Below are 26,736 nucleotides of genomic sequence, written 5' to 3'. Positions count from 1 at the left end.
CTCAGGCAGCACTTCTGAGCTTCCTCCAGAGAACACAACACACTCGCTATACGAGAGACTGGTACAATTCCATCCTCGAAGAAGAAACTCATTTCATGCTCAAAGAGAATAACGTACACCAAGCGATGTTTACAGGAAGGAATTTTATGCGGCTTCTTTTTGTTCTTTCTTTATGCAAAATTATACAAATCTAGATTCCCTTGCATCTATCTTAAACACGACTCTTCTAGAGAGACATACTCCCCAGGAAATGAAGATGGGAGATCATTCTATATTACAGGAGATATACGTCAAGTACCTGTCACGCAGCTATTAAATTGAAAAATGGAACTCTCAGGAAAATCTGAGGATGTTTGCAAGAGATAAAAGCCTTGTTTTCACTTGCTTCTCTTGCACAGGCATAACTTCCTTATAATATTTCAATAAGGATTTTATTTTTTCAATACTCTCTCTATCCATTGTCCATGCAAGATTTGTGATTTTCTGTCAATGTAGCACTTCTACTGCATCTCAGAAGAGCTATTTCAGCAGCTTTCTCAGAAACGAGGAGTAAATATAAGGTTTGTAAAGAACCGCTAGCAACTGCGGCTTGTAGTCCAGAGGCCACTCTGTCTCTAATCTTACCAATAAAGAGGTACGTAATATATTCAAAGCACCTGGCTTGTCTTGAAACAGCCACAGACTAGGAAGGCAGACCAAGAGGGTTTTTGCTTTAAAGCAAAGGTTTGATTCTAGAGGCAAGCTTTTAAAAGCCACCGAGTCTGAATCCACCTTACCAAATGCATTTCCCATTTCCCCACACTAGCAAAGTAGCCAATAAGAAAATCCGCCTTGAGAGAGAATAGTTATTATACCAGCAGGAATTGGCACAGTGGCTAATTTTGCTAGAATTAATCAGAAGCAGGGCAGGGTCTTTCTGTATCTACTCGAATGTCCATAAATTCAAAGTCTGTGTTTTCTTCATCGCTCACTTAACATGTATTACTATTGCTTCTGGTATACTGCTGTGTGTATTTGGATCTTAAACCTGAACATTCAAGTCACTGGGGACCTTAATACCAAACTTAGTGAAATCACAGTAAACCTAACAGGAGGCTTTCAGACCAAGGAGTCCATAAATAAACAGCAGGGAAGAAAAACGGTCACTTTTGGAAATAATACTTCTTAGAGAGGCCCTAAAACTCATAATGTACTGCTCAAAATTTTAGCTAAACAGAAGATACACTACTCAAAGACAATAACCGCTATCAAATATCTGCGGTCCAGCTGAGTGAAAGATGGAATATGAGCTGATGAAAAGAATGTTACTTTTAGGGTTATCATGTTTTGTTAGTAGGCCTCATGCAAAATTGATAACTTTTTCTCATGTTTCTCGCTTCCTTTCTTCTATTTCACGTTCACGTGTTTTTACAGTTAACTCTCCTATCAAATCTCCTCCCAATTTCAGGTTTGGACTCAAAAATTGTTCCTTTGGAATTTCATGAGTGGAGTAAGTCGTTCTGGCATTCTGACCCCACTACTGACACACAGTATTATTAGCTATCGCTGGAAAGACACAGAGTATTAATCAACAGTAAGCCGGGCACAGTTTACCACCTCTGATCACATAGGGTTTCTCATGAGACATACTCAGCCCAGTAACAAATTCTGTCCATCATCAATCACTGTTCTGCCTTAGTATCCCTCTGCTACCAGTTTGTGGGTTTTCACAAAAATACAGCAAGGTTCAGTAGAGATGCTGAAAACAATGCACTACTTCCAATGTACTTCTTCATCTCTCTATGCAACGCCTCCATTTTCTGTAGAAACGAGTTTTTGCTTTAGGATACACCTCCACGTTTTTCAAACCTCAGCCTTTATCAAGAAAATAAAAATTATTCTTTTCAGTTAAGTTTGTCCCTGGGCCAAAACACACCAGCTACTTTCAAAAAGTCTGTCACATAAGGGGTACTGGAGGGTTTAAGACTACAATTTTCTGCTGCCTGATTAACAAACACAGATCTTGTTCCTAGTGTTTAGAGGCAGCACTTCTGTGGGAGGGGATGTGAGAGTAGTTTTTTAACTATGCAAGTTGAGGTCTATTTTATTTTGTATTTCTTCCTTTAACTGAAGGAAAATAAGAAACAACCAGGCAAAAGCGTATGATCCGCTGCTACCGTACTGAATTACTTTTTTCCTTTCGCTCTCTACTTCTCTCTAAAAGCACAGCAGTCTGGTCTCATCCACACAGGGAGATAAAGACATTGCTGCTGAAATAGAGGCTGTTGTGGAGCCTTATTCTGAATAAGTGAAAGGGAAATACGAAAAACCATGTAGTATGATTTCAACAGCCAACAATTATTAACGCTTACCCGGATCAACAGCGTGCAACGTCTCAAATTTCTCAAAGGCAGCTCTGACGCTGCTAGCCATGTCCAGCTGAATAACCTGCCCCTTCCCTCCTTCTCCTCCAGGCACCGAAGGCAGAAGTCTTATAAACTGCACACCACGAGCCCACCTGCGTGCTGTTTTGTGTAGAAGACCACCTAGATCTTTAAGGTGTCCCAGATCTGCTTCCACAAAGCCAGGGAAATAACAGGAAAATGCAGTGCTCCCAGACAACTGGAATTGCCTTATGAGCCTGGTACAGCCCATACTGTGCATTTCAATCTGGGAAAAGAGAAAACCTTAACTCCAGGAATAAGGAACAAGAGACCACATCCAGAGAGGGAGCCCTGATCTTTGGAAGGACTGAAAGGTTTGGTCTGATCGAACTTAACTTCCTAGGGCAATAGTTTACTTTTGGGCAACTTTTACTACGGGAGAACTCTCAACTTACCACTGTCTTAATGTATGCAGATGTTCATGATGAGACATATAAAATACACGTTACCTTTCACATAAAAATTTAATGAAAAAGAAACAGAACAGTGTAGTATGTCACTGAACGTGCATCCAAAGCGCTAAATGCACAGAAAATGCTTGTATGTGCAGGCTGCCTAACACCCAGCCTTTATAAGATTAACAGTTTCACTTCCATATTAAAAAAGAAAGTGGTAAATCTGATAGAACACACTGCGGTTGCTATGGAAAAATACCCATTTCAATCATTTTTTTCCTCTCCTCGTATTTACCTGGCATATATTTCTGACAAGTTTAGTAGCTAATCCTCCTCCTCTTATTTCTTACCAGGTCACTTAAACGTTACAAAATGATATATTATTACACATACTAATGAAAATATTCCAAATGCAAATCCTCCACCGCTCAGAAGATAATTCATTCTACAGGGATTGGAGTTTTATGATTCCCAAGTCCAAATTTACAAAGCCAAATGATGCAACTGAGAAATATATATTACCATGCTGATGGTAGATTTTTACTTGAAATTGAATTCCTTCCTCTTGCCATTTGGATGGCATGCACTATACTGTGTATTTGTCTTTGCTTCAAAAAGTTTCTTGAAGTACACACAGTTTGTCACACTAGACTTATGGATTTTCTTGCAATCTTATTTTGAGAGTATTATCTTATCTGTACTAAAATAACTTTCAGGATTTATTGGGGGAAAAGAGTTTGAAAACCTCTCCAGCCGAAATGTATTTACTCCAGCTGAAGACCTTTAGTATGACTAGATTTTTGGAATCAGATAGATGCAATTTCACTTATTGAGTGTTTTCTCTATGTTTTGAGGCAGGATAGCATCAAGAACAAAATGAACCTGATTTATAATGTAATGCACATTGGAAACAGAACGCATTTAGAAATCTCATTTTATGATTTCAGCCCAGGTAAACTCAGAAACATCGCAACATGCCAGTAAGAACTGATTGCTGTGGTATATGGGAGTATTTCATGATAAAAATCTGCCACAGAGACCGTAACTTGTTTTGGCCGACTTTTATGGGCATGTCCAATTTTTAAAATTTGTAAGAAAACCCACAGTGAGGAAAATCTCTTTCAAATACATTCTGTTCCTCACATGAGTTGATAATGTATTAACTGAGCCAAACCTTTGAAATATTGTCTTGCAAACACAAAACCGGTATTTACTTTTTGGCAACTCCGCTTTGGCTTGCTTACAGTGGGTCATAGAAAACAAATAACGATGTTCTCCTGGACAACCTACCGCTGGCAGAAAAAATACCCTTCCAACATAACTTTCATGAATACAGAAACATCAAGGCTAGGCTCCTTTGGGAACTGCATCAGAGAGAAGGAGAACAGAAAGCATGAGTGAGATACAAGGGAGCAAAGGTCTTTTTCCTCTCCCTCTCTCTCGCTGGCCCCCAGTAAACTTCAGACTGTACGTTAGTGAACAATAGTGGACACTCCAATTTGCAGTAGCCTGCCCAAAGATACTTGTGGTGTCTCTGCGATTAGGACGCACCAGGGAAAAAGAAAGTCTCCTCAGAAAACATCTCCTCATCCCTCTCTTCTTCACTGAGCATGTCCTCGTAGGAGGGAAGATAAAGGGTCCTGTAAGGCACCGTTCAATCCTGAAGGATCAGAGTATAGGACACAACACTCTCAACTAAACAGCCATCTAAAAGACATTCAGCCAAAGCACAGGATCCCTCTATAGATGGTGGTGGTAGGCTGACATGTCCAGCAGGAGTGTCAGACCATGACTTAGGCAGGTTGAACGTCCTCCAATGATAGCGCTCTCTTCTCTGATTATCAGAGAACGTAAACTGCTGCTTCAGAACAGGCATCACACTTGTAAATGGCTACACTGTGGCAAATTCACCTCCAGTGTTAGGGGAAAGGTTCAGAGTTTGATCCAAAAGCTGTGCTAGTAGATGACTGGTACAACCCAGGAGAAGGTAAGATAAGAGGATCCAAGAGGAGGAATATTGACACAAATTACAGCACCAGAGGCAGGGGAGGAGTGGCTGAGTGTTGCCACGATGCAGATGTGAAGTTACCCTATGACTTCTCCACATGCAAAAGAAACGTTCATTAAAGCATTTGGCATAAATAAAGTGGAAGCAGATGTGACTGCAGAGCTCCACGGTGTAATTTATTTTCTGTTCGTACCTCATGTATCTCAGAAGTGAAGCTGAACTCTTTGTCCTCCTTTCCCTAGTGTTTTCATCACCCCTGAAAGTCTTGGGAGCCACTGCAGTGACATGGGGCACTGATGGCAGAGCTCCAGCGGACACCATCTCACAGAGGGCTAAAAGGAACAAGCCGAAACCGGTAATATCCAGAGATGGGAGTGGAGAACTGCATCTGAAAGAGGCTTTTACAAGAGGCTATTGTAACTCATTGCTGAGCTACAGGAAAGGTGATTTTCCACAATGCTGAGAAGTTAGACAGCGTAGGAAAGGGACCTCTTGTAATGCTACCTGAGAGCCGGATTCATCTCTTCAATCACTAAGTTTAACTCGATCATCTGGACTCTTGCTATAATTGATGGAAAGCGATAAATACCTCCAGAGGTGATTCAGCCCACCAATTTTAGCTAATTGCCTTAGGATGATATAAGCCATCCTCTGGAGGAGCCTATTATTTTCTATTGATTATTGAGCAAGCCCAAGGCACCTGCCAAAGGCCAGCTGTTAGATGGTGATTAGGTTAGGGGAGTCCGAACAAGCAATTACAGAAAACAAAACTGGAGACTTGCCTCTTTCAGGAACTGTTCCCATAGCCTTTTCACGGATGTGGGAGATATCGACAAAGATATCCCTCACAGAGCTATCTTCTCAGGGAAATAGCTTCCATATTTTATTTTTCTTTGCAGAAAAGCATAATCAAGGGCATAGCAAAGACATGCCTAGATACTTCTTTTAAAGATACAGAGACAAAGACTGATGGAAGAGGAATAGCAGATTATGTGTGTGCAACAACACATGACTACAGGATGCCTTTGAAACACCTTTGCAGTGCCCGTATGTGTCCAAATTGCTGTGTCTATTTTCAGAACCTGCAATTACAATCTCTAATTTTTTTTTTTTTTTAAGGGCATTGAGGAGAGCAGAACACTAGACTCGAGCTTGATACACAATCTATTCAAGATGTGTTTGAGTCACGCACACATGCAACTAGGGATCAAACACGCATATCTTAGCATTTGTAACGCTTCATGTGGTATTCAAGTTCAGGTAGAAACTTTATATTCTCGAGACGGGAATCTTCTGGAGAAGGGTAGACTCCTCTATTTATAGTGACTACAAACACAAGCAAATTGTAAAACCATGAAACTGCTGAGTCCATAAACTCACATAAAACAAATACATGCAATTTCATTTCTAAAATTCAACTCTGTTCCACGTATGTTTACACTCATAGACACATACACACGCACGCGTGTTCTCTGCACAGGTCCTACAGCAGTTGCAACCTAAGGAATTCAGTCACAGAACTGCCACTGAAAGGTCTGATATATCTTCAGAGGTCACCTAGTCTAGTTCTTGCCCCAAGGCAAGAGCATAGCCCATCTTCTGCGACTTCTCTAGCCAGTCTGCTCCTGTGCACCCGTAGAAATCACTAGAAAGTTCTTCCTAATGCCAAGCTCTCCTGCTGCAGTTTCCACCCTCAACTTCGTACCGTGTCTGCAGTGAATATGGAGAAGTCTGCTACCTGTGCTTCGCAGCACTGTTTCATTTATTTTCTCCCCTCCTCCACCAGCCCTTCTCTAGATGGACAGCATCCAGTTCTTTCTGTCCGTCCTCGTGAGTCCTAAATCTCTGATTATTCCTGTTGCTGTCCTCTAAACTCTCTTCTCCTTACAAGGCAGGCTCCAAGATGGAAGCCAGCTGCAAGTCTGAGCCGTGACGAGTACAGCGCAAGGAGCAGTTCCCATGTCCCATTCCTGTTTATACATCCGGTTATGACATGGGTCCTCCTTGTGACAACGTGATGTTTTAACTCTCGTGCGTTCTCTGATCAGATAGAATCAGTCAATTCTTTCCTGTCCAACCGCTGCCTACCGCTGAATTTCCACCTACATATAAAGTTTTTTTGGTAGATAATGTCTTAAATCGTTTTTCAAAAACTGGTATTCAGTAAAGATAAATTATTCAGGTGTTAGTTAAATTTCTTTTGGCTACATAATTGATAAATGTTAATTACAGACAGTCTGTAAATGAAGGCCTGTGTAAATCTTTTAGGTTATTTGATTTTCCAATGCAGGTTTTAACTAATTATAGTCTTACTCCTCATAGCTCCGCTACAATGCTAATACAGCCAGCAATTACTTGCAATGAAGTCAATGGCGTGATGGTCAGTTTTTGATTCACAGTAATTTCCAGCTACAAACAAGTGCTCAAGCAACTGAATTACATGTCAGACTCACCGAGCTCAGCCAACAGCGCTTGTGTTTTCCTACATTCTCCACTCCAGGCTTTTACTAGAATTATGGATACGTCTCTGTGCATGTGTGCTAGGCTTGATTAATAAACTGCTCATCTTCGGCTATGAAGGCTAGCTCGTGCGGTGAATTTTCCTAAAGCGTAATCTAGAAATATCACATAGAACCATTAAAAGTAATATGTTTTTTTTCTTTCACCTCTTCCTCACTTTGTACTAAATGTAATCACTTACTGTTTTTTGTCAGACAGCCATGCCCTGAAATTCTGACCTTTACCTGTTGCTGCAAATTTATCCTTCCACGTGCCTGCATCTAGTGCACGAGCAGGGTAAAACGTTTGCAAAGTTTTGTTTGAAACCCTGTCAGAAACATAGGAGCAGAGGCATGATACTCAGGAAGCCAAAAAATTAAAAAGGCAAGCAGAATTGGTATACTAGGGGCAGAAGAATGAAAAGCAAGAAGAGAAGGCAAAACAAAGCAGCAGAACATACATTGAAGAGCCACTCAACCAAATATGGCCCCACTCCAGCAACATACAGCGGTTTGAGCAGAACTTTAAATATGTGAGTTGTCAAATAGAAGTCAAGAGCAGAAGTGATTTGCTCGACAGGGAATAAACCAGATGTATTATTTCATTTAAAAACAGATTTGTTCCAAAAGGTCTTCCCTGTGAAATATTCTAGATCGCTTTAGGCCTTAGAAGTCAGCGTTGATATTCCCCCCAATGAAAAGCAAGTGAGAAAATGTGAAGGGAAAGGAGAGGGCTCACTCCTAATGACTCATGCGTAATGCAGTGAATTACGATATTTATAAAAGACTTCACTTTTTTTCTGGAACCACTTCATTCCAAATCCTTCCTGCAGGCCACCCTACCGATACAAACACCATGAAAAATGACTTCTGCCTAAATCACTGCTCAACTGGCAGAATCCATGCCCGAGAACATACAGCACCATCAGCTCATCAACAGACTTCCTCCTGGAGCTTAATGATATCCTCCTTTAATTTTCTCCCGTTTCCACAGAGCGTATGCTTCTTTGCGTTCCTCTGCGCTGAGCAGAGGAGACAACGGGCTGGCAGCGTTCGCCCTCTCGAAACTCCATTGGAAGAACATTAAGACTGTGCCACAGGACACTAAGAGCACCAGAGAGCTCCGGTCCTGGTGAAACGTGCCATGTGTCCCCTCATCACACAACGCTTCACGCGGCCAGAGCGGCGCTCAGTTATGCTGAGGTGTTGAAAAACGTGAATGCGTAAGGACAGGCTGGGAAGGCCAGAGGTTAAAATATACGCTTCTCCATACATTTGTTACTAATATGCATCAGATGTATGAATAAAACAGGATAACATGCAAACTACTTAAAAATATAAAGCTTGCCTTGACCGCCATATGTAAGTTACAGCTATTGTGAAACAACGGATTTTCTAGCTGTTTCGCCGTATTCTTTCACAGAGGAATAGAGGGTTTTTTCTTGTTCGTTTTACTTTCCACTTCCCTGCTCTTTATTCATTGCCCTAAGAAGAGTACATACACAACTAGGTCGGCTACTGCCGCATAGGCTTGGTGAAGGTGAGAGGAACTTCAGCTGACACCGCCTCTGCAGATGCTGCCTGACCTCTCTGCAAAATGGCATCGCTCTGCAAAACGCAAACAATACAACTGTTAGCAACCTAAATCTTTCATCGAAATTTTGATTCCTCTTGGCCTGCTGTCTGAGAATAGCAACTTGCGCCTGTGTTTACAGCAAGCTTTGAGAACAACTAATCACGAGTATGGGCTCTGCCGTTTGCAAGCTGGATTTCTCCTCCTCTTAGGACAATAGTAAGCAAAGTTGGAAAAAATATTTACGGTAAATAAATTCTGCAATGAAGACAGCCCACGTTTTGGTCTGATAGATGGTTTTAATCTCTTCTTTAAGCTTAACAAATTGCTGAAAACTTCAGAAAAAAGAACGTCAAGGCTACTTGTATTCATCTATGCCTTCTGCAAGGACCTTTCCATCCTGAATGAAACAGAAGGGCCAAATCTGATTTACTTACATTGCAACAGATAGGTACCTAAAAACATAGCTCTGATTTGTTCCTGCTGACCTCAATGGACTTGCAGCAGGCCACTGCAAAACCTCAGCTGAGGACAGAAAGGTCCTCAGTCTCGACAAAGCGCTCAGGAGGAAAAGCCAAACCCAAACATCATTATTAAATCAAGCAGCATCACTGTTTCAAAGCCCTACTTAAATAATCCTGACCGATCGCTCTTCTCTTATGGCAGAATCAGAGACTGGGGCTGGCATTTTCTAACTGCCTCCATTTAGTGCTACCACCGCATTTAAAAGACTCCCTCATTATATAAAATAATAAAACCGGAACATTTTAAAAATATACAGCATGTGGATTGATTTGTACTTGTCACGTTAAGTGATGCAAACGACAGAGCCATGGTTTTGCAAGAGCAAAACGGCTCTTACGGAGCGCCCTTCATCTGCGGCGCTGCACGTGCGCGGGGAAGCGGGCGAGCGGCAGGGCCGGCCCGCGCGGGGAGACGGCCCGCGCCCGCCCGCAGGGACTCTGCCGCTCGGGCGGCCGCACGCTCGGCGCCCGCCTGCCGCTGGCCCCCTGAGCCGGGACCCCGGCGGCAGCCGTCGGGCGCAGCGCAGCCCCCGCGACGCCCACGTGGGTCCCCGCCAGCCCGCAGCACCTCCCGCACCGCACCTAGCGCCGCGCTGGCGTTGCCGTCGCTTCGCCGAGGCCTCCGAGCAGGCCGGCCGCAGCGGCAGGAGAGAGGCCGGGTCATTCGGAGAGAGCCAAGAGGAGAGCAGCAAGGAGAACCGGCGAGCTACAAAGCGCGAGCTAGGAGGAAAGGCTGGAGAATCCGCGATTTTTTAAATTCGAATGATCCGACCCGTGCGTGGCAACAGTTTTCAACCATGCAAAAGGCTGCTTGCTGTCAAGGGGACGCGACAAAACTATTCTTCACAGCCTAGGGCAAGAAGGGTTAAACTGCCGCAAGGGAAATTTAGTTTAGACAGGAGGGAAACGGTTCTGGCTGTCAGGATGGCTCAGCACGGAAACCAAGTGCCACGGGGCCCCGAGTCCCGGCCGGGGCGGCCGGAAGCACAGGCTGCCTAATTAGCTGTCGAGCCCGGTTTGGGTGTAACTGCTGCTGCTGGGGCGGGCGCTGAACCGCCTGACCTCCGGAGGCTCCAGCTGCTCCCCCGGCGGCCATCACCGCATCTCCACAGTACCACAATAATCTACGTCCCTTATAAACTAGAGAGAGAGAGAATATAAAAATCCAAACAAGCCTAAAAGCTAATTACAGATGCGATGGCCATGCTATGTGCTGCTGTCTTAATAATTTTAAAATTAAATCCTTAATATTACCTCAGTAATAAAAATATATTGCCCGAGGCTTAAACTTACACAACTGTGAATATTTGAGCCTTAGATTTTAACGCGTGGCACAGGCTTATTTTTATTACACGTATTCATGGGATTTAAGCCTTTCAGTCATAAAATATTGCGATCGCATTTTTGCTGACATCCTAGCAAGACTCGTGCGCTCCACATGCCCAACATGCACGTTTGTGTGTGTAACAGCGTCAACACGCACCAGGAAAAAGACCTGAAAGCCAGGTCTTTATAACACTCCCTTCTGTTAACCACCTGTTAACAACCTCGAGCAATACCGCCGCATCTCAGCTAGATGAATACCGACCCAAACGCTCCTGAAGAGCTACAGCTTTGTTTCCTGGGGTCCAACTGGAAGAAATAGTCTTCCAGGATACTTCCTTCCAGTATTATAATATTCTACATACATGAAAAATTCAAATTCTTGCAATTGAGACTGATTTGACACAGCCTCCTTCGCTACCCGATCTGTAATTAGCATCACCCGTCACGCTGCTACGTTCCATTTTTCTTCTTTTCCTGCAGAAAACTGCTCAAATTTGTATTTCTTTCATACTCCTCATAGCTAAATGGTTAAGAGGCACAAAGACATTATCTCCTCTACTTTAGGAAATCACACTCTCTTTTTTAATTGGAAGTGCAAAAGAAAGAACAATTTAATAATATTAATTTTAAAAAAAAAGTTATTAAAATATAGAAAAAAATGTCAATCTTTCTAGGAGAAAGTCAACAGTATTTCTAAGAATTCGTCACAGAATTCTGTATTTACTTCTATGGCCAGTGCTGTAACACCTGCAAGCCTGAAACCAATCAGTTTAAGGGGATATTATTGAAAGACTAGCCTAAACTCACTTTATAGTCATAAAATATTCAATTTAAGCAGCAAAATTGCATGACAGTTAGTGATATATTTTGAAATAACGAGTGAACTGCGAACTTATACCATGATTCAGACCACAGAAGTGATGTTGGAGTATTTTCATGGAAAGTAGAAAACACCTTTAGTCCTACCCTGGAAACCTGCTTTCACAGAAGAAGGAAAACTGACTTCATCGAGGGATTATGGACAGATTACGGAGACAAAATATATGAACCCCTCCCAGAAGGGCTGAGACCCTTTGCTAAAACTCCAGATCCACTCAAGCAGCCACAAGCTGCCTTTTCTGCACAACAGCTGCTCTTTGCAATCGCTCTCTTGCATTACAAAGGGGTGCTACGGCCACTTTGTCTCCGTCATCACGTACCAGGGCCATCAGGGAAGACAGGCAATAGTACAAAGCTAATTTACCAGGATTTATGGGAAAGTCAATAATTTTGCACGGAACGTAAAGTTTCTTTGAGACCAGGCATATCATTATTTGTTGTAGGTATCTGTCTCGAAGGAGTTCACCACTAACAGCAATTCAGTCAATGGGGACATTCAGAAGCGATGTCACACCCACGCAGAACAAGGGGCTTCTACTGCTCTGTTGGCTATTAGCAATCCGTACTTGTGTTTCTGGTTTACATTAAGTCCTTCACTATTACAGTCATAGTGCTGTTTCTGGTTTTTTTTGTTTTTTTTTTTTGCTTATTTGTAATTGGAAAATACTGGTCGCAGAATAAATTAGTCATTTGGTCATTTGAGTCAAGTCAAGTTTTGTTTGTGTTTTTAAAATAAAATGTTGCATACAGTAATATATAGACACATACGTACTGTAAAATATTTGAGCTAGTTATTAAAGCTTATAGAAAAAATACCAATAATGTTAATTTACATTCAATCCTGAGAATTCAATAAAGTAATATGGGAAAACTGGAATCAAAATTTCCTAAATCCCAAATAACTGATATCTTTACTACCTGCATTGCTAACTGGTGGCTCTCTCTTTCTTATGCTCTCTTTTCCATTTGAAACTCTGGGGACCAAAATAAACCACATTACAAGCCCTGGGCCCTGCTTTCCTTTTCATTGTACCCCTCTGTTCTATAGTTTTAATTTGTCAAAACTATGGGGGGGGGGTTTCTTGCATTACAACAGCACTAATTCTGCAGGCTACCAACCCCTCAGTAAATACCAAACGTGAAAGAGGCCACAGTTGAACATTTGTCAGGGAAACCTCCATAGCTTTTATTTATCCGAGAAAGCTTTTTTTTTTTTTTTTTAAAGTACTTCAAAGAACAGGAGATGAAGACATCTTAAACATGGATTCCTTATGCTGTAAACAACAAATATTTTTATTTCAAAGCAAACATTTGTTTTATAAATTAAATAAAGAACCTTCAAAGTTGCCTACATTTTCCCTAGGCTGTTTTCAGAAAAAAATACGATTAATTAATAACCGCTAACGTTCCACTTAGGAGCTGTTGCAAAAAAAGTAGCATCAATTAAATGCGTAGCTAGTAGCCTCCACATCCACATTTGGAAGTACAGTAACTGCCCATTATACATACGATTGTTTCAGGAGTTCTGTGGCATTAAAAACAAGAAAGGGGTAAAACCATTTGTTTGGAGTTGCCGGTTTCCAGGACCACCACCAAAATATTTCACAGTGCACACTGCGGCCATATAACAGACACGACAAAAGGACCAAGAGTGTTCATTGCCTTCTTATTAATAAATTACAAAAATTGGCCAGTTGCTGAACATAAGAGAGCGCTTATTAGATTGCTGTTGTACCATGGGGTTTCTAGGACAAACACAGCGCTGGTTGGCACGCTCAGGACGTGTTCTCTGAGGCTACGCTGAATTATCCCCATCCCCATGACTCCTGCCCACGATAAACGTCTGTCAGCTTGAGGCCAAGAGGCTGTAAGAACTCGCTCTTCTAAGCTTCAGGTATGTTCATCTATGCGCTACAAAGATGAGTCACTAGAAAAAGAGAACTCCAGATAGAAGAAATACAGTTTATACTGGTTCTTTTAGGGACCATGAAGATGGACACGATGATCTGGATTAAATAAGAATTGCTGCCTTCACAGCGGCACTGAACCTAACTGGATGAGAGTCTGCCTGGACTTCCTACTTTGTTAGCTCTCTTAGAGAGGGCTAGGTTATACACGGAAGAGAAAGAAAATACCCCAAGAAAGGTCATTGTCTCCTTCCCTTAACCAGGTCGTACTGGAAGTACTTGTACCATCTCACATGCGTTCTTATATTATATTGTGATCACACGAGGTAATTTACTGAATAACTCATAAAAGTTAAAAGCAATCTTTTAGTAGTAATAGCTACACAGAATATATTTAGCCTATTTTAATGAATATCGAAACCAACAGAATGATGTTTCTCTAAGCATGATAGTTTATCACATTTTAAACAATTATAACAATTTAAACAATCTGCTGATCCCTGCTTCTCTGTGAAGAAATGCTGTTGATTTTACTAAAACTAAATTTCTTTTACATAAGCATATTTAAGAAAAACAAACAGAAATGACTTCTGATTCACTTTTAATGGATGCTTTTCAGAGTTCAACATCTGACGCACATGAATTCTACTCTGGAAATTAAAAAAAAAAAATTATAGTAGAATCAAGTAAGATTGAGCATCCCAAATTTACCTTCGACTCCCTTTGCACCTAGGATAGAGAGTACTTGTGATAACAATTTTAAAGATTATCAAGAGACATGTATCGGCGTAACAAATTGGGAAATTGCTGCACTGAAACCTATCGGGTACAGCGGAGCACAAAGAGTCGTTCGTCCCACCACCCTTGTTTGACTTTGGTCTACGCCTTTTTATTCCAAGGGTCTCTTGTTTAAAAAAACTTTTCAGTTGGTCTTTTTTTTCCTTCCTTAATTGATCTGTATTGACCGTAGCCAGGCTATGCTTCCCATCCTCAATCTATGGCCCTACGTCTCCAATGGGAATCTGTCCCTCCTGCTAAGTGTTCCCCTACAAACTGAGCCTTGAAAAAAAACCACAAGCATGTTTCTTACGGAGTCTGCAACTACTCCACCCAGCATAGGCTGTTTTAGCTCATACTCTCAGACAGGCATTTTAGTCGTTCTTTGCATTGCAGGTAAGCGAGTAATTCCTTAGCTCTTCCTGGATTTGTAACATATAAAGCCTGGTCAGCTAATCAGGGCTTCAAGCGCTGGCATGGTTGGGCATGTTCTGCAATCTCCACTTAGCTCTACCAATATTTATTTCCCTGTTCTTGCTGCACCATCGAAGCTAAACGCAGCCTTTTAGTGTTTCTGTTAAAAGAAAACACAAAGCTCAGTGTCCAGTTTGTTAATCTAGGTTAAGCACTAAATAAACACAGACTGAAGAGCAACGCTTCCCCAGTGGCTTCAACGACTCTCCTTGGGGGAAGAGGACTGAAGGATGGGGCTGTGATACGTTCTTTGCCTCTGCCCTAGCTCTGGCTTAAATAGGAGAGATTTGAAATGCTGCTGTTCACTGAGTAACACCATTGATTCACTGGGAGCAAACACTAACACAATATTTTTATAATGTAATCACAGAATTAGCTTGTTGCCTTTGCTTGACTAGTGTCACTAACTGACCCTGAATTATAACAGATCAGGCTTTAGTTTTGGGTGACTGTCTTGAAATATTATCTGTGTGTCTAGGACTTCCACAGACAAGACGAGTTATTCTACTCTACGCTCATATCTGACTTCTCTTGTAAGAAACTGCCCTGCAAAACCTATGCTGTCTGCTGTGTTTAGCAGAGATAAAGCCTTCACAGCACAAGCAGAAACCTGCGCGCGCATGTGTAATACACTTCGCTTGGTATGGTGATCACCGGAGACAATTTATGAAAAGAGTTGCTAGAGAAACTGCAATATTATTAAGACAGCGAGTTAACACCTGAAGTCAAAGGTTGAGGACATACGTGAAAATGAAATTACCATCTTATGCAGCTCTCAGTTAACAAAATATTAATAAAAATAATGAAAACATCAGTACACCGGAGTTAGCTACAGTGAGACAGTCTTTGACCTAAAAGCTTCTTAATAGTTTATAGACTAGCAGTTGCAGGATGTTTGATTAAAATATCAAATACAGTTTAAATTAATTACATGAAATCAGAGGAGTTGGAAGAATTTTTTGAGGCTTATTATAAAGTGAGCAATGAAGCTGTTCTGTTATAGAATCAAAACCAAAAAACGAGTAACAAACAAACAAAACCAAGGAAACGCTGAACTGAACTCACACATCTGTTTTGTCCAAACACTTGCCCGATTTGGGTTCTGACGAACTGGAGGACTTGAAAGAGAGGAAGTACGTGTTCTTGGAGAGCTCAGTAACGAAGATCTGAGCTTCTGGTTCTACAGGCCATCGTTTTGTTGGCAAATCTGCTTTACAAATCCCTGCCTTCCACACGTTTACCAGCTTCTGATCTGCAGTTCACTGTACCCCAGCTGTGCTAGGTAACTTATTATGGATATATGCTATAAATCAGATAAAGCATAACTAAATTCATGAGACCAAGTGCAGTTTTCTGCATGGACCGAGAGGTGGGGAGTGAGTAAGTTTAAACTGAAAATATTAAGGTAGTTATCTGAGAGCTGGCGAACACAAACCATTATACCTTACGTTACATAACATGGCAGACCAGCCACATAACGTAAAAAGAAACCATAGGTTTCCGACCCTATTGGTCAAGCCAGGCACATCTCTGAGACCCAAAGACGGTGAACCATGTTGGTGAAACGTGTAAAGAAAACATCAAATGGACAGGTAGTAGGGTCTTACATTGTTGTGAGTTGACCGTACTGCAGAGGTGAAAAGCAATCTCCATAGTATGAAGCCAAATTACTCATTTTAGCACATATGAACTGCATAATGGCTTTTCCATATAAGTAAGGAATAGCCCTGAATCATAAATCAACATACACGTGACTTGCATAGATCACATAAGAAGATATATTACTAGAGCTAAGACAAACTGAATGGCCATAACTGCAAATGGTTTTAAGTGTTCTCTCCCTGTGATAGGAACGGAGCAGTTTTGGTTTGTCCTATTTTTTTTTTTTTTTCAAATGAAGATGTTGATGGCTCCTGTCTTCTTCTGGAATCGCCTTTTCTGTATATGTTTGGTTGGTTCAGTTCATAGCACGTATATATATTTTTTTGAAGTCTTATCATTCTGAGAGCTCCCCAGAGTTTAGGCATGCAGGGCTAGTTGGGACTGTTGCGGTTATCAATCCCGGGATGCTGCATCCACTTCCAATCATTTAACAGACATTCAGTCCAGAAGAGTTTGCAGCATGTGCCTCTAACATCTACACGCAACAGGTCACAAAATGCTCTCCAACTCCCTGTTGGAAGACACACTTGAGACCTACACAAAAAAAGACCAAGAGCTGCAAAAGCTGTCATGTGCTACAGTAAGAAAACATGGGCATTGTCAGGTCCCAAGGCCCTGACACAAAAGAAAAATTTTCAGATTCAATTTCCAGCTGCTCCTAGGAAACAGACCATTCCCTAGACCACAGGGCAAGGGAGAACCTCAAGTGGTCCTTGCCAAAGGTGATGTGAGAGAAAAATAGCAGAGAGTGTAAAAAGCACCGCTACTGTGCGGAGGCAGACCCATGGGGAATTGTGTACTAGCAGTGCAACTACGTATTAGAATATTGTTTCAGATGCAGCTGAGATCCAGAGAGCCCGAAAGTTACGGTATCTGCTGTCTTCATCTGAGAAAGTTACTAACCTCACTCCATTCCCCACGAAATAGCAATCCACATCCTACCAGCTAAAGACAGGCTGTCAAATCACAGTTTCAAATTTACCTCACAAAAATTTTTAAATGACACTGTCTGTTTTAATATTGCTCCTTACATTTGTTTATGCACAGGAAAATCACACCCAGTTCTAAATTGTTTTTTTTTTTTTTTGCAGGACTTTTTCCCTACCTTTGGCAGATGAGTTCTGTTCTTTCTTTCCTTCTTCCTCCACCGTCTCATCAGCTTCCCACTTCTGCTTTGTCTGTACCATCCACTCTCACTGCAATTGAGGAAATAATATTTTTATCCCTGTCACTAATTGATTGCCATACATATTTGCTTGCAGATATAATTCCTCAGCCATATTATTATGACAAGTTCCAGTTTCCAATTTTAGCCTGAGAACATTAGAAATCTTGGCTCATTTCGTCTGAATCATCATCTGACAAATCTTTTTATTCCTAACCTGTGTGACATGGTGGCAAAGAATCACGGCACTATTAATGCTTATTTCACAATTCAGACTGTCATATTTTTAGCTTAATATTCTTCATGTGATGTAATTCTCTCTGCCCACCCTAGATTTCAGTGTGCACAATCAACATGAAAATCCACATTACAGGCACGTTCATTCAGTACGGATGTACCCTTATCACCCAAATCTATGGTCATTCCACAGCATCAGATACCAAGCCATTTACTTTATAAACATCAGCACTCACTAGTGTTTGAAGGCACTCAAAAGATGCATTAACAATATCTATCCTACTTCTCCCAAGCTGTGCGGTTTTTCTCCTTTTTAAACAGGACAAATTCTTCAAGCTGGATGTGGTCCAAAAACACTACACAACGTGTTTTAAAAGATATTTTTACAAGTTCTGTATGTACATGTCTTTTGGAAGCATCTAAAATATGTTTGGAGACGCAGAGGAAATGAAAACGAGAAGGGCTTGGTCTAATGAAGTGCTCAGCAACTCTTGTAACTCCTGTACAACACGGAGAGCCTGCCACTGCAATGACTTTCAAAAGGGTTAGGAATATTCTTCAGTACCTCAGACTGAACCGAACCTTATTTATATCAGCTAAAATGCAGATCAGAGAAATGCAATTACCAGGAGTACCTAGAGAACGACTAGGCCATATTTAAAAAAAAAAAAAAAAAAAAAAAGCAGTATTTCAAAACTATACATCATCAATACATTTTACAAGCTTTTTATTTTTAACTGGAACTCTTTTGTACAAAAAAAAAACCAAAAATGTGTTGCTTATAGCACGTTTTTCTATATTTCCTCATTATTTATTTCACAGGTGCCTCTAAGCATGTTGTAAGAGTTGATAGCAAAATCTGCACATAGTATCTCCACACTCTGCATTTTGTGACGTGATGCTACTGAAGCCACTCTGCCTTGATAACACAAACTGATAATGGCAAATTATGTGATGTAGGAGAGAAAACCAATAGTGCCCTGGGCTTAACTAGGGCCAGTGACTTGTGTTCCAGTGAACTCATCCTCCCTTCCACCCATTTACAGCGGGGGCAGTTCCTCTCCATGCCAAGAAATAGCTCCAACAACCAGCCAAACCAGGATGAGGAAAAAAACCGTCATAAACATTGACAGTGTTTTCCCCTCCTGTTCATACAAATAGTTACATGCTTTTGAATGGGGGTAGATTTTAACTTGTAATTGACTGTCACTGACTATGACATTGATTTTCTCCTTACATCAGAAGATCAAAATTAATCCCCAGATTTACCATTGCAGATGACAACATACAGCTCGCAATTCAATCAACAAGAGCACTTGCTTAACTGCAAACACGTTAGTACCTTCTCTGAAGTTAAGCACACGCTCAGGTTCTTGGTCAGACTAGCTGTCGTACACGCTCTGAAGCGATTTTAAACAGTGTGACTGAGCACTCGTTCCATTCCAGGGTGACCATGCCACGAGACCCTGGGATTTATTACTGCTTGTACGTAACGTCAAGGTTTAGCATTCATCTTTCATCTAGCAAAAACTAAAAGCTTTCCATCTCTAGGAACAAAGCCAACCACAAGACACTTTGGTGGTACTCCAGGCACACGTTCTTAGATGTATGCTCACTGGGATGTGACCCTCAACTGGCAGGGCTTTGAAGTGAGCTATGCGTTATCCTTAAAGTAAGATCATCAAAATACCACCAGGACTTTTAACTTTAGTGCTACGTTTCATTGGACTACAAACTAAAACTGCGTTTCTTAAAAAGTAGAGAAAATTCAGACTAAAACCAAACAGAAATGAAAGAAGTTTGCTAGGAAATCTCCTCCCTGTCCACCGTATCCTCATAGCACAGCGTCTTCCTTCCAGACCTGCTCTCACTTTAGGGATGGAAGGAGGCTCAAGGGCCGACGCCGAGAAGACGCACTCCCGGCCCGGCCCGGCCCCTCTGTGTGCAGAAGCCAAGGCAGGATGCAGCAAACAAGCAGCTCAGATCTTTTTCCCTCATCACACCTTTTTATAGAAGCACAACCTTCAACAGCAGATAGTAACTCTGAACACGGCAGGTAACATCCGCTGCACCTTCTTTCTTATCACTGAAGACCTGCAGCTCTGCAGAGAAATGATGACAACAGACAGGGCAGCCGACAGCTCCTGCTACAGCCCGACAGGGCACTGCCGGGTGATGCTGACGTAGCTCAGCTGGGCCAAGCCAAGCTTGCAAATAGTGACATCTCATACTGTTATTTCAAACACTGCTTGTAAGCCAGAATGGCTCCAAATATGGCCAAACACCTATCAGGATGCCGAGCGGTGCGCACGCGCGTGCCAAGTGCATATTTTGTAGCTCATTAGCGACATCCCACGCAAGGTGTCGAAGCGCACCTCGCCCGTGAGAAAGCCTTAGCTGAGGAACAGCAAACAGCAACTGGAGACAGTTAGGTGCTGCCTGGTCAGCAACACGCCTGGCGTTGAGCTGTCTTGCTGCTTATACTTTTGCCTATATTAAAGAAATTGCAGCAGCGGGAGAAGCAGATATTGGAGGAAGAGCCAGTACAACCTTCCTGGATGACAACAGCTTTCAGGGCCTAGGCCCGTTTCCCCCATCCCGGCGCTGATGCCCTCTGCCTGCCCTATGGAGGACGGAGCAGGCAGGCAGTGAGGGACCCACCGACACAGCAAGCAGCATAAACTCTAACCGCTACCATTGACAACCACCCCGACTCCTTTGGGGAGAGGGCGAAACAACCTGATTTGTTGGAGGAAGGAGACACAGGAGATGGGAGTGAGGGCCTGGGGAGACGCCGAGATGTCTCACCCTGGCTCTGCTCGCGAAGGCGCCAGCGGCGCACCGTTCTGCGTGCTTTCGGGGTGATGACATCAGCTTCACTTGAAGGACAATACATCAAACAGAGAACAAAAAAACTAACTAAACCCCAAGGATAATGAAGTTCTAGGAAGGGGTTATCAGGGAGGTTCTGGAATTTCCTTCCGCAGGAGGCACAAACTAGACAAAATTAAGCAAACATCTACTGCTGCTGACAGGAGCAGATCATTTCTCGAGGTCCCTGTTTCTATTATTTCTAGGCTTTTATTTATATGTATTATGCATAACGGAAGTTAATAAAAGATAATTAAGTTCTAAAATGTGAATTTTATCTTCATTTGGAAAGGTTTTCGTCTATTTTAAACTCAATGAAAGCAGTAGGTAGGGCTACTTAGAATGTGCAGTCTAAGGAAAAAAACTGCATGCTTAACTAATTTTTTTCCTAAACTGAGTAACCAAGGACATAACATACACAATAATTAAATAATTAACTGTTCTAAGACAATTTTCTGGCTAAATTAGATTGCATTATATATACCAATGCTCTATGTTTTGCTTACAGGTGGAAAAATAAACCTAGCAGAAAACATATCTTAAAAAAAAAAGAGATGACATAATTAGCACCATCTGCACGAATCTCGTAACCTCCTAAAGGGTTTTACTGAAATGGAATAGTAATGAAATGATATTCTAGGACTGTATTTTTTAAAGATTGATTCAACTGGCCACTACCCTCAGCTTTTATAGATCAGTGTCACTCCACAGACATCAGCGGAAACATATTTAATCTATCCCTAAAACAAAAGAATTTTATTGTTTTATTTGACATGAATGCTAACCTTCCCATTGCATTCACATAACACCTTTAAAAGTTACTTCAAATTTAAAGGGATTATAGGATGAATGTATGCGTTTCAGGGTTAACTAAGCAAACTTCCAGAACTGTATCAGTGACATAGACAGCTTATATTTAGTTGCATATTTGGTTAACTGAGCTTAAATAAAATCAGCATTGAGGGTCAGTTCTGCAAATGTTTCACACATTTTCTAAACTCATTCTTCCGGATATATTTTATAAATACATAAAGCCATTTGGTTTTAAAAACCACTAGAAAAAAATCACTTTGGTGTTAATCATCTTTAAATAGAATTCACCTCCTCCAAAAGGCCTGAGAGAGAAAGAGTCATGGAAAATCCAAATTCATAGCCTATGACATGCAACACGTCAAAACAGCTGCAACCTCGTAAACCCTTTCTCCTCCCCATTATTCCCATTTCACGCTACACAGTTATTCTGAAGTCATTACATTCTTAGCTTACATAAACAGAAATTAAGCAGCAGAGTTCACGTTCTTTGAACCTAATCAAAAGTCCACCAAAAAAAAAAGGAACATGACATCCCAAAATAATGGCATGGTCTCCCAAAATATGACCCTAAATGAAGTTCCAAAGAATAACTTCCCGAAACGTGCTTTGTAGCTGTCTATTTTGCGTTTTCAGGTTATGGAATAATTTCTATATGACCATAGTTATACTATAATTACAGATGAACCTGCCACTTCACTACCACTACATGTTCCAGTCCAGCAAAATTTTCCTGTCTTTACTCTTTCTATCTTTTAATCAATAAACAAAGGAAGCTCAGCCTTCTTCTGGGCTAACCAGAGACCTTCTACGTACCAACCAACCCAAAATGCAATTCACTTGTATCAAGCAGTGTTAAGTCTAAATTTTCCTTTCTGCAAATCTAAAACACCTCTGTAGGGCCACAGAATTGATTACTGTACTCAATGTGGCATATATAACATGTGTGAGCTTTATAGTTGGTTTTGTTTTCAGTAACATTATTCCTTCGTTAAATGAAAGGCCTGCTATGTTTGCTAGAGGAGACGATACAATTCTGCTTGTGACGCTGTTATCTCCTGCTGGACTTCAGGGCTATTTTCTCCTTCCGTGTGTTGCGGGGGCGGGGGCATTCTCCTTCTCCCATTATACAGAGCACTCTGCATCATCAAGCAACAAGTCTCGACAAGGAATAAAAATGGATATTTTGGGATGTGCTCAGCATCATTGTTTTACTACCAAACAATAAGGATTATATGCTCCTCTAAAGCTTTTTTGTGGCACGCTAATATTTTTCAGCTGTGCAACAAACCAAGGTGATGCTACTGAAAAGGCACATCCACTGTTAGCGAGCGCACCAAGAAAGACAACAGCCTCTTACATCTTTTTCTTTTAAAAGTAGATGTTTGTAAAACCAAAGTTACTAAGGATGGATTTTTTTTAAAGACAGGAACCTGAATCGTTGAAGTTCTTTAAGAAGTTCCCCTCCTAAAAATAATAATCAGTAAAATAAAATACTTCTAGAACTTAAGACAAAATAACGTTTCTTCAACACGGAAGGCCCACAAATTACTATACACAATTACAGGGTTATCCGAGTTACATTTTATGAGTTTGGATGTAGTTCTTAAGCCTTGGTCTTACTGGCATAAACATGTGTGTGCTGCAAGCCAACGTTTTGAATCACAGATTCACAGAATCGTTTAGGTTGGAAGGGACCTCTGGAGATCATCTAGTCCAACCTCCCTGCTCAAGCAGGGTCACCTAGAGCATATTGCCCAGGATCACATCCAGACGGCTTTTGAATCTCTCCAGGGAAGGAGACTCCACCACCTCTCTGGGCAACCTGTTCCAATGCTCTGTCACCCTCACAGGGAAGAAGTTTTTTCTCAGGTTCAGGTGGAACTTCCTGTGCTTCAGTTTCTGCCCGTTGCCTCTTGTCCTGTTGCTGGACACCACGGAAAAGAGGCTGGCCTCATCCTCTTGACACTCCCCCTGCAGATACTTGTACACGTTGATGAGATCCCCTCTCAGTCTTCTCTTCTCCAGGCTGAACAGGCCCAGCTCTTGCAGTCTTTCTTCATAGGAGAGGTGCTCCAGCCCTCTAATCATCTTGGTAGCCCTCCGCTGGACTCTCTCCAGGAGTGCCATGTCTCTCTTGTACTGGAGGGCCCAGAACTGGACACAGTACTCCAGGTGAGGCCTCACCAGGGCTGAGTAGAGTTTTGAGGAGATCAGGAAGGAGCCCTTGGCTCTGGATGGCCTGGACCACAAAGGGAGAAAGAGCAACAGCGTCCCTACAGAATAACCCAACAAACGGTGTTGAAGGCACTTGACGGAAACGTGGGATATTCCAATACAAAACCCAGATCCCAGCATTAGGGACATGGACTCCCAAGGGACTCCTCCCTGGCTCCTCAAGGTATTTTGTTGGAAGATCACATCATCTCATTGCTTCTGTAGAGTGAGCCGCTTCACCCAACAACTTAGTTATTCTTTTTGCTCCCCCTTTTCTAGATAGAAGGTAGCTCAGGCATCTCAGCTCTCCAAGGCACAGAAATGGTCACAAAGCTTACGCTAACATTTAGCCTTAATGTAGTAATAACTACTTTTTTAGCCTTTTGTTCTTTAACCAGCACCAGCTTGCAGTTTAAAAGGCTCTTTTCTCACCCTGCAATCATAACACTTCTCAGGCTAATGAGAAGTAATGAGGTAATTATCACATCATCACATCCTTGGTCATGTTTGACAGTGCTCCTAGGATTCATCTGCCTTTCTGGGGCTTTGCAACTCATTTTTGACTCACAGTCATCATGCAGAGGGACTTGTTCATTCAAATTCTGTTTCTCTTCCACCATCACTTCCAAATTCCACCTGAAATTATTTCTACTCCCTAAATTAATGACCTTCAATTGCATACTCCCTTGCTCCTATTTCTAATATTCCAGGCCGCAGATCATCCTGTTTTACTGATTTCTTTCTTAAAAAAGTTCATCAGCATGATCTTACTATGTCAGTCATTCATGAAAACGTGGCACAAGATTGGTCCACCAGAAGTTAAACTCGTGTTGAATTCTGTTTTAGTTTCTGTGTACCTTTGAGTTTTGGATTTTTTTCCACTCAAAGCAAGTGTGCTTTAGATGTAGGAGTTTTATAGACAATTTTTGTTTGCATATTTAGACATCACGCTTATTATCCTTGATAATAATCCAGACCATTTCTCCAAGAAAAAACTGTCAACTGTGTCAGCAATCTCAGTATCAGTCAAACATAATTCACATATAAAAAACAACAGAACAACAAGATAAATTTTAAACCTGAAGCAAGAATGTGGAAGGATGGTATCAACTAAACATTTAGGTTCAAAATTAAAGTGCCATCTCAACCTTAATTATAATATTATTACTGTGATGCTACACTTGGCTGGGTACTGTCACAAAGCTATGTTTCAAGTCCTGGGAGCAGCAGTGCTAGATTCAGGCTGTTCTTCAAGGTGATTTTACACCTGAGGTATACAGAGGTTTTATGACTTTTGCTTAGCATACTGTTCTTGAAGAAAAATAAAAAGGTCATCTTTTCAGTTTTTCTGGGGAAGGATTGATCCCATTAGGAGCTGGGGAATCCTGGAGCAAAACAGGAGCATCTTAGTGCTGACAAGTTCAATTATCTTTTGATAAATTCTATGCATGCTAATAATACAGGTGATCGCTCATCGACGGAAGAGTCTTCATATTTCGACTTTCAGCCCATGTCAAGATGTACTTGGTTCATATCCAATGACAGTAAAGAATTTAAATGCCAACCAAAATGTCCAATTTTAACTGTGAAAAATACAGAGTTAGAACACTTGGGAATTTGAAAACAGCATTTCTCCCCTTGGCTACTGCGTCTGGAAAGAAAACACTGTACCCTGGCCAAGTTTATTGGAAAAGCCCAGTTATACCGGTTTTATGATTGACATCACTGATGGATGCATTTGGGGTGCCAAATGATTTTTTGATTTGAAGTTACTTGGTCAACTCCTGCTCACTTCTCTACTTTATTTGCTCTGTCATAGGAAGTATTGTTATGCTAGGGTTATATAAGAATGATATTTCTTAACTCTTTAGAAAATGCTATTATATCTTAACAATTAGCTGGATGTACTCCTAACAAGATTTAGGACCATAATCGCCAAATATTTATCACTGATAAAAACGATAAAATAATTTATTAAAACAATTAAAATCATAAGGTACATTCCTAGGTTACAGTAATTGCTTTTTGTCCTTAAACTACCTATAAAATATCTGTCACTCTTTTAAGAAAATCTTTAATAATCGCTAAAAAACTTGAAAATGCCTCTGTAAATAATTTGGTGTCAGCTAGTGTTGTGCGTTTTTCTTTTTAATTGTACTTACTTCTCATTTCTGATGCATATATGAATTTGTTTGCAAAAATGAATGCCTGTCACAAAGAATATAAATACTAAGTAGGCTTAGAACTACTCTAAAAGAGTTTGCATTACTAAAAAAAAAAAAAAATACCCATTTTATTGGCAAGTTAGGCTTTCTGAAGAAACTGGACTATTGAGCTGTCTGACTAGCAGAAAGGAAAAAAAAAAATGACTCTTCCGGAATTAGGTGTTTGAAATTCACTTCTGCTCAAAAGAGGATATAATCCAGCTGAGTCTAACATTGGGAATGCTTTATCGTAAATAGTAGATTGCATTTAAACTTTGAGTGTTTTAAAGGTATTATTACAGCTTAACCTTCAAAATGAGTAACAGTTTATTTGTGCAGTTACTCACTGAAATGGGTTGAGATATCCAGCTTAAGAAATATTCTGCCCTGTCCTTTATGTCCTACTTCTTGTATTTATTATTAGCTCAGTTTATTATACTTTTTCTTTGTTCCTCTTTCGGTTCAAAGAAAGCAGATTTACCGTCTTGTATTGATATCTGAAGGGCATATAAGCAAACACCAGCTCAGCCCGTCCTCTTTAAGGAAGAAACCCCAAAGGGACTCTCCCAAGCAAGCACTTGGTTTAGCTTCTGACCTTGCCCTCTCTATTTTAGGGCTTTCTAGAGGTAAGGAAGGGTGGCACTCCAGCAAGGGTCTTCAAAGGGCATAGCCAGGGAGAAGGAGCTTCACACTGTAACGGGGTGATTAAGGCTAACTCTCCAGGTGAGGACTCCTGAGGGCTCAGAACCACTTCCGCTCCTCTTCTATTAAATTAATTGAGAGCTG

At 41.2% G+C, this 26,736-nt stretch overlaps 1 protein-coding gene across 1 annotated transcript in view; it reads right to left on the bottom strand.

The window, feature by feature from the left end:
* The window catches only part of PCDH15 (protocadherin related 15), a 1,072,490-nt gene that overhangs the window by 859,790 nt on the left and 185,964 nt on the right, over positions 1 to 26,736 (bottom strand). Inside the window, exon 4 of the mRNA XM_068951042.1 lies at positions 17,552 to 17,642. The gene's annotated coding sequence lies outside the window, so the exon portion shown is untranslated. The remainder of the gene's footprint in view (positions 1 to 17,551; positions 17,643 to 26,736) is intronic.

This window comes from Struthio camelus, chromosome 7, assembly GCF_040807025.1.
Source record: "Struthio camelus isolate bStrCam1 chromosome 7, bStrCam1.hap1, whole genome shotgun sequence".
Taxonomy (NCBI): Eukaryota; Metazoa; Chordata; class Aves; order Struthioniformes; family Struthionidae; genus Struthio; species Struthio camelus.
Note: the sequence above shows the minus strand (reverse complement) of the source record. Positions and strands in the feature narration are given on the sequence as shown.